General features: G+C 48.9%; 1 pseudogene; it reads right to left on the reverse strand.

Annotated features, from left to right (window-relative positions):
* Positions 1-285: 285 nt before the first annotated feature.
* LOC102824714 lies at positions 286-5,555 on the reverse strand (annotated as a pseudogene).
* Between the last annotated feature and the right edge of the window lie 2,678 nt (positions 5,556-8,233).

Consider the following 8,233-nt stretch of genomic DNA (forward strand, 5'->3'; position numbering starts at 1 on the left):
AGGTGGAAAGTGTGGAGGGGGGAGGCTAGGGAGGGGTCACGGTATCAACATGTCATTACACCCAACAGGGAGCAAAGCTGCCATCCAGACTCCCATCCAGACTCCGGAGTCTGTGCTAGCTCCTAGATAGGGAGGAGCTGAGGTTTATAACATTGTTAAGAAAAAAATCTCGTCTAGGCGAGGGCTGGGTTCTCAGGGAAAGAGATCCTGGGTTGACAGCAGCTGGGGTTCCCAGAGGCAAAGCTGGGCTGGCAGGAGATCCTGGAAGCAATCCATTCCAGAGCCCTAGAATCTGTATTTGGCTTGGGTCTGCCAGCGGCTGAGCTTCTTCTCTGACAAGGTGTTCTTCAGTTCCAGCTCCCACTCCTTAGCCTGGTGAATCAGATACGTGATCTGGTGTTTCAGCCACTGTTCGCCTGTTGGCTGCTCACCTTTCTTTTTGCTGAATGACTTCATGGTTTTCTCTTTTGTCAAAGACTTGGTCATCCACTGTTGGGCCCCACTAAGGTGGTCATCACCTTTGATCTCCACAAAGTTGATTTCCTCCCTCCCTCGGTTCCTTTTGCCCTGCAGTTGCTTAAATACTTCATCATCGATGAAGGAGGCATCTGGGGCAATCTCCTGGGAGAGGGCTAGGGCCCGATCCTACGCAGGATAGTAGCCACCACTGTAATAATCCTGATAGTAAGCACCAACAGCATTAGCATCACCATATATGGAAAACTGATTATAGCTGTAGTTATCCCCAGGCTTAGGCATCCAAGGGGCCTCACCTGAGCCTGCTGCCATCTTGAATTCCAGGGGGGCATTGGCTGCATCGTCCTGGAAGGCTGGCTCGGGCTCTGTCCCTGGAGGCAGCTCTTCAGGGACAGTGGGGATAGGGTAAGGGTACGGCTCGACTCCAGGGGCTCAGCCTTGTCATGGAGGGAGAAGAGGTTCTCAGGGGCTACTTCCTCATCACTGTCGTCCTCCTCCTGTGTGATCTGCTTCCTCACCAGCAGGGCAGCACTCTTGGCAGCAGCCTTGATGGCAGAGAGCGATGGAGTGATAGGTGTGGTGCCCACAACTGGGGCAAGAGAGGAAGGCTTCGTCTTAGGAGCCAGTCTGGAGGGCTTAGTGTCAGAGCAGCCATCCGAGGGCTTCTGGGAAAAGGCATGGGGCAGGAGCAACCTGTTTGTCTCTTTCACAGTCAGGTTTGTAGGTGGAGGAAACAAGGCGGACAAACCGTCGCCCTCGCCAAATCCCTGAAGGGCAGTTTTCTTCTTTGTGGGCTCATCTTCTCAGAATCTGAATCTCCCTTGTGCAGCTCTGGCGCTGTGATCTTGACGGGCTCTAGCCTCTTGTTTGGCTTGGGAAGCCCTCCCGGGGGTGGTCTCCACCGATGGGGAGGGGGCAGACTGAGGCCAGGGCCTGGGGGCGAGGGCAGCCCCAACCCCAGTCCCTCCCCAACTCAACTCCCGGTGCCTCCGGGCTCACGCTTGGAGGTGAGGTGAAGCCTCCCAGGCCAAAGGGCAATGGGGGAGGAAGGTGAAGCCTGGGGTCTCCTGTGGGTGGGGGCAGCAACAGCGGTAGAGGAAAGACCGGGGACCAGTATCTGAAGAGGCGCGGGCAGCGATGCGAACAAGCCCCCTAAAGTGGGCCCAGGCTCTGGCTCATCTGGCTCACTCTCATTGCTGTTGGCATAAGCAACATGGCGCGTCCCGACTTTGGGGTGCCATTGCCGGCAGGCAAATGAGGCCTACTCGAGACCAGGGATGCCCGGCGGCCTAGTGGGCCCCGTCACTGGGCAGAACGGGAAACCAAAGAGCCCGCCTACTCTAGGACTATTCCCGTAGGAGCCCATGACCATTCGGTTGATTTCTACCGAATAAGCGATCCCTCTTCACTTAAGCTCCCAGTCCCGGGCACCCGGGACTAATGACCACAGAGTCACTCGGCCTCCTCTTTACCTCACTAATACCGAGCTTTCACTTTGACTTAACTTTCTGCTGTTGCCCTGCCCTCCCTGCACATCCTTCCCTCCTTCTCTCTCCTTCCTTCCCTCAGGCATTCATTTGGTCTTCCACTCATTCCCGCATAACCTCATTCACTCACGTGCCCACCATCCATTCACTGGACTTGTTCTCAGTCCACAGGGTCACCCAGATCCCCCTCACTCAGGGGTGCGATGGTCTGGTGACGGTGGGCTTCACAATGCCAGTCCAGCCTCATAAAAGAGCCGTTAGCTGGAGGATGTAAAAGTCATGAAAAGCACTCAGTAAAGTGCCTGTTTCTTACTAGCTCTGCTCTTCTGTTGTAAGTTTTCCCTTCTCTAGCCTCAGTTTCCCCATCTAGACATGGCTGGAAGGTACAGACCCCTCCCTCATTGGCATCCTGAGGATCCTTCGCGGGCACATCATGACCTTTGGTCACACAGAGCAGCTCAGAGACTGGGGATGGCTTCCTTGCGTTTCCAGAACAGCTGGCCCATCAGAGCCATGTGATCAAGTGATTTTGGGAGGTCCACCTGGGGTTCTGGGTCTCTCAGCCATGAAGAATTAATTTAAGTTTTCCACAGATGAATCTGCTCCCAAACCCAGTCACATGAGCTATTTCAGGACAGCTTGGCCAGTGTTCTTTGCCCTCATCCAAGTAAACTGGCTAGGCAAGCACGCCTGCAAATCCTCCACCCACCCAAGTTAATGGCCCTGCTGGGCTTCGTGACTGGTCAGTGGCTGGAGTCAGGCCTATGTCCCATATTCCCTAAATTCCAGTCTGGCTGGAATAGATGTAGGATCATAAAATGTCCAGACCTATTCATGGTGATGTGATCTCTGGGGTGGCCAGGGGCATCCTGAGCCAATTGAAAATAAAAATAGAGTCAAATAAACACAAACTCCATGGCACGTGTGGTGAGACCCCACAGTGTGTGACGGGGTATGCAGTACAGTTGGAGACTAAAAGGAAACCACTATCCTGCCAGCTGATCACAAATGCTTACGAAGCCTTGGAGGTGGGCAAAGCAGCTCTCCACTGAGCAATGCTTTTACTATGACTGAGTGCCCTTGTTCTAACTGCTTTGTTCCCTCAGTCAGAGGCCCATTTCCTGTTGCCAGTTCCCTGTGGGGTCCTGCCTCTGAGACCCATGTTCTGGATCACTTGTGAGGGCCACAGAAGGTCTTGAATCCTCCTAGGGCAGGCCTGGGTCTTTCCAGATTTTCGAATATCCTTAAGACAGTGTCTTCTTGGGCCATGCTGGGTCCTCACATAGAACAGGTTTGATGAGTCATGGGGTTCAAAGATTCCCTACTCCCAGCAATGAGAAGAGGAAGGACCTTGGTCCAGAGCAGGCAACAGTTGTTGTTAAGGTTGTTAATTGTTGTCAGTTCTGATTCATAGTGACCCTGTATATTGGTTCCAAGGCTGTAAATCTTTGCAGAAGCAGAAAGCCTCATTTTTCTCCTGAGGAGCAGCTGGTGGGCTCAAACTGCCAATTTTGTGGTTGGATGTCCAATGTTTATCGTACAGAGATCCTGAGCTCCTTGGGCAACAGTTGTTACTGTTGTTAGGTGCCATTGAGTCAATACCGACTCATAGCAACCCTATGCACAACAGAATGAAATACTGCCTGATCCTGGGCCAACCTTAGAATTGTTGCCACGCTTGAGTCCATCAATGCTGCCACTTGGCCAATCCATCTCTCTGGGGGTCTTCCTCTTTTTCTCTGACCCTCCACCTTACCAAACATGATATCCTTCTCCAGCGACTGGTCCCTCCTGACAATATGTCCAAAGTATGAGAGATGAAGTGTGGCCATCTTGGCCTCCAAGGAGCTGTTGTCATTTACTGAGCCTCTACCATGTGCCAGTGAGCCATGGTAACATAGTGGATTACAAACTGAGCGGCTAACCTTAAGATCAGTAATTTGAATCTACCAGTTGCTTCTTGGGAGAAAGAAGAGACTTTCTGCTTCCATAAAGATTTACAGCCTTGGAAGCCCTATTGCTCCCAAGGTTGCTATGAGTCAGAACCGACTTGACGGCATACAACCACCACCACCACCACCACCATGTTCCAGGTACGGTGTCAAGCATGCTACATAATTTCATTTAATGCCTATGTCATCCCTATAGGGCCAGTGCTGTTCAGTGGTGTGTTGGTAAATAGGCTTTCTAGAAAGCAAACAAACCCCAAAACCTTGCAACTGAGATTTGTAGTATTTGTCAATTCCCATGGTGTAAATACTTCCGCTGTGGCCCATGTGATGTTAGGGAGACGTGCATATAGTTGGCTCTCAGGAGTCAGCAAGCGTGAGCTCCAGCACTCACTGGTTCTACTCTTCTTATGCTTAATGCACAGTGGGCAGCAATCTTAAAGCACAAACTCAGATGTGTGAGGGAAGCAGCTTTCTTTGTATTTCTGGAACTGGCCTTCATTCTATTTTTGGCCTTCATCCCATGAAGTGATGGAAACATCACCTCAGCCCATTGTCCCAGATGTGTCTAAAGTCTAGGGGTCAGGTTGTTCTGAGATGCTGGATGGAGGGGCATTTTAGCCCTTAGTGTGTTCATCTCTCCACTCCAGCCTCCCCTGTGTTGTCCCCTTTCTTGTCTGGCTCTCTTAAAGACATGGTTGAGTCCTGCCTCACTCCCGATCACAGCGTGTCTTCAGAGTCACTGGCTCCCAGGGCCATGTTACTGCCATCACATGGTAGCTGCCCTTCTGAGGGAGAGCTTTCTGGGCCCCTTTTGACATCCAGTCAGCAGCCAGCTACTGTATCCTAATATGGGGTCTGGGTTTCAGCCATGTCGCTGGCTCATTGCATCCTGTTCTCCATCAAGGGAAGGTGTTCAGGTCTCCAGAGCCTTCTGGGAAACCATCACCTCCAGCCAGGACACAGGACTCACCTTGGCTTGTGAGTCTCATAGGCAGGGGAGATTTTCCAATTCTCTGCTATGGCAGAGACCAGACTTTGGAACTCAGCCAGTGAATGGGAGCCCTCTGTGATCTGCATTCTCCACATCTGTCCTATGACAGCAAGGAGTTCAACTGCCCCGATGTGGGGACTTGGGAAGGAGGAGCTTGGGACAAGGGAGGGGAAGCAGGAAATTCTGGGGAAAGAAGCTTTGGTGAATATTTCAAAATATTATCCTTCCACATGCTTATAAAGACAGCCAATACAGAGAGGTTAAGTGATTGCCCCAGGTTGTCCCACAAGACAGAGGCAAACTGGGCCCAATCCAAATCACCTGACCTCAAGCTTCATGGCAAGCAAATAGCGAGAGGGTTTGAGACTACGTTTGCTGTCCCCAACAGCGTTCAGGTTGGAGGCCCAGAGAGAGAAGACTAGAACTCAGGCCTGGTCCATAGCACCAGCTGCTGCCAGAACCAACAGCAGACCTCAGAGAGGAGGAGGGAAGCCAGAGAGGAAGTGGATCTTGGTGGCTGACCCTCCACTTCCTGTGTGCTTCACAGGGTTTTGCCCCCTGCTGCCCAACCCCATTTCTCACCTCAGGGACAGGGAGGGGGAGGTAGGAGGTGCCAGCACATTGCATGGCAGCCTCTTTCTCTTCCATGTTTCTTGTCTGAGTGTCTTCTTGTCTTAGGGTCACAAAGCCCATCCACTCTCCTTATTAACATTATTTTCTAATTTTATTGTGGTACAATACACACAGCAAAATGCTTATCAATGTAACCAAGTGTACAATTCAGCGACACACCAGTATGTGGGCATCCATCACCACTGTCCATTTCCACGTTTCTCATCAGATTCCCAGGGTCCCTTAAGCAATGACCTCACCCCCACTCTTCCCTTCCACAGGCCCTGGAAACCACTAGTACACTTCCATCTCTATGCCTTTGCCAAATCTAGATCTTTCATATAATTGGGATAATACGACGTTTGTCCTTTTGGGTCTGATAGTTTGCTCAGCATAATGTATTAAATTGATAAGCACTAGACCACAAGGTCTATTTGAACCACAAAGTCAGCAGTTTAGATCCACCAGCTGCTTCTTGGAAACCCAATACAGGGTTGCTATGAGTCAGAACTGACTCGGTGGCACTTAACACCAACAATGTTTTCAAGGTTCATCCATGTCATAGCGTGTATCAGAACCTTTTTCTTTATGTCCACTGTATGTCTAAACCACATTTTACTGATTCATTAATCTGTTGATGGACACTTGGATTGTTTGCATCTTTTGGCTATATCCACTTATTTTTTTTCTTTCAAATAATCTCAAACATATAGAAAAGTTGCAGGTGTGGTACAAGAAAGCCATTTCTTTCCCTGAACCATTGTAGAGTAAATATTTTATACTGAATAGTTTCTATTTCCTATCAGCTGAGGCACTCTTATGTACAAACATAATACACCCATGGAAACCAGGACATTGTTGCTACTCTATTGACTGTATCCAAAGTCTGCCTGCTGTCTCAGGAATGATCTTTATAGCAGAGACTCATGGTCACCTTGTGTTGTCAAGCCCTTTAGTCTCCTTCAGTCTGGTGGAGTTCTTGGCTCTTTGTAACTTTCATGTCTTGTCTGAGTTGAGGATTGCAGGCTAGTTAGTTGTTTTGCAGACTGTTCCTCATTTGGGGTTTGTTTCCTCTTGATTAGATTCTGGTTTTATATTGTCGACAGAACCACTGCAGATGGTTTTAGAAGAGCTGCAGCCTTAGAAGCAAGGGTGGTCAGACTTGGGTTCCCTTCCTTTGGACCCGTCATTGGGTATGACTGTTGTTGTTGCTGTTACGTGCCATCAAGTCGGTACTGACCCATAGCAACCCTATGCACAGCAGAAGGAAACACTGCCCAATCCTGGGCCAACCTCACTACTGTTGCCGCATTTGAGTCCATCGATGCTGCCACTTGGCCAATACATCTCATTGGGGGTCTTCCTCTTTTTCTCTGACCCTCCACCTTACCAAACATGATATTCTTCTCCAGCGACTGGTCCCTCCTGACAATATGTCCGAAGTATGAGAGACAAAGTTTGGCCATCTTGGCTTCCAAGGAGCACTCTGGCTGCACTTCTTCCAAAATGGATCTATTGGTTCTTTTGGCAGTCCATGGCACTTTCAACACCATAACTCAAAAGCATCAATTCTTCTACGGTCTTCCTTATTCACAGTCGAGCTTTTGCATGCATATGAGGTTATTGAAAATACCATGGCTTGGGTCCGGTGCACCTTAATCCTCAAGCTGACATCTTTGCTCTTCAACACTTTAAAAAGGTCTTGTGCAGCAGATTTGCCTAATGTAATGCGTCGTTTGATCTCTTGACTGCTGCTTCCGTGAGTGTTAATAGTTGATACAAGAAGAATGAAGTCCTTAACAACTTCAATCTTTTCTCCGTTGATAAGAATGCTGTTTATTGGTCCAGCGGTGAGGATTTTTGTTTTCTTGACATTGAGATGTAATCCATAACGAAGGTTGTGCTCTTTGATCTTCATCAGTAAATGTTTTAAGTCCTCTTTACTTTCAGCAAGCACTAATAGCTGGAAAATCCTGTTTAGTAACAGAGGGTCAGTGGGAAAAAAAAAAAAAAAGGAATCCCCACAATGAGATGAAGTGACATGGTAGCTTCCACAAGGGGATCAAAAATATATATGATCATGAAGGTGGTACAGGACCATGAGTTAGAAGTGACTCGATGGCAATGAACAACAACATCTCAGTAGTGAGGCTGAGTTCTTCTCAAGACATCCTATCTGGTGTTGCTCGATGTTGGCTTGTCTCATTGATGAGGTGGTTTACTTGGATCACTGGATGGGGGTCAGGCCTGCAGCTAGGCTACTGTAGAATTACTCTTTCTGTCTTCCCAATGAAAAAGCTTTTGTGGGGAGGGACTTGAAGACTATGTAAGTAGCCCATTCCTATCAAACTCCCATTTGTTTGATTGTTTATGTTACTATAGATTTCTGGTTTCAGCTTTATTTGATGTTAAGCATCAGGCTGTTAACTGAAAGGTCAGCAGTTTGAATCCACCAGCTGCTCTGTGGAAGAAAGATGAGGCAGTCTGCTTCCCATTGCAGCCCTGGGAATCCTATGGGGGCAGTTCTACTCTATCCTACCATGTTGCTGAGTCAGAGTCCACTCAACAGTGGTGGCTTTGGTTTTCCTTCATGGATCATTAGCTGGTACTGAGCGCTAAGGTGCATCTGACCCAAGCCATGGTATTTCCAATCACCTCACATGCATGTGAAAGCTGGATAGTCAATAAGGAAGACCCAGGAAGAATTAATACAT

Source organism: Chrysochloris asiatica, unplaced genomic scaffold (genome assembly GCF_000296735.1).
Source record: "Chrysochloris asiatica unplaced genomic scaffold, ChrAsi1.0 scaffold00047, whole genome shotgun sequence".
In the NCBI taxonomy this organism is placed as follows: Eukaryota; Metazoa; Chordata; class Mammalia; order Afrosoricida; family Chrysochloridae; genus Chrysochloris; species Chrysochloris asiatica.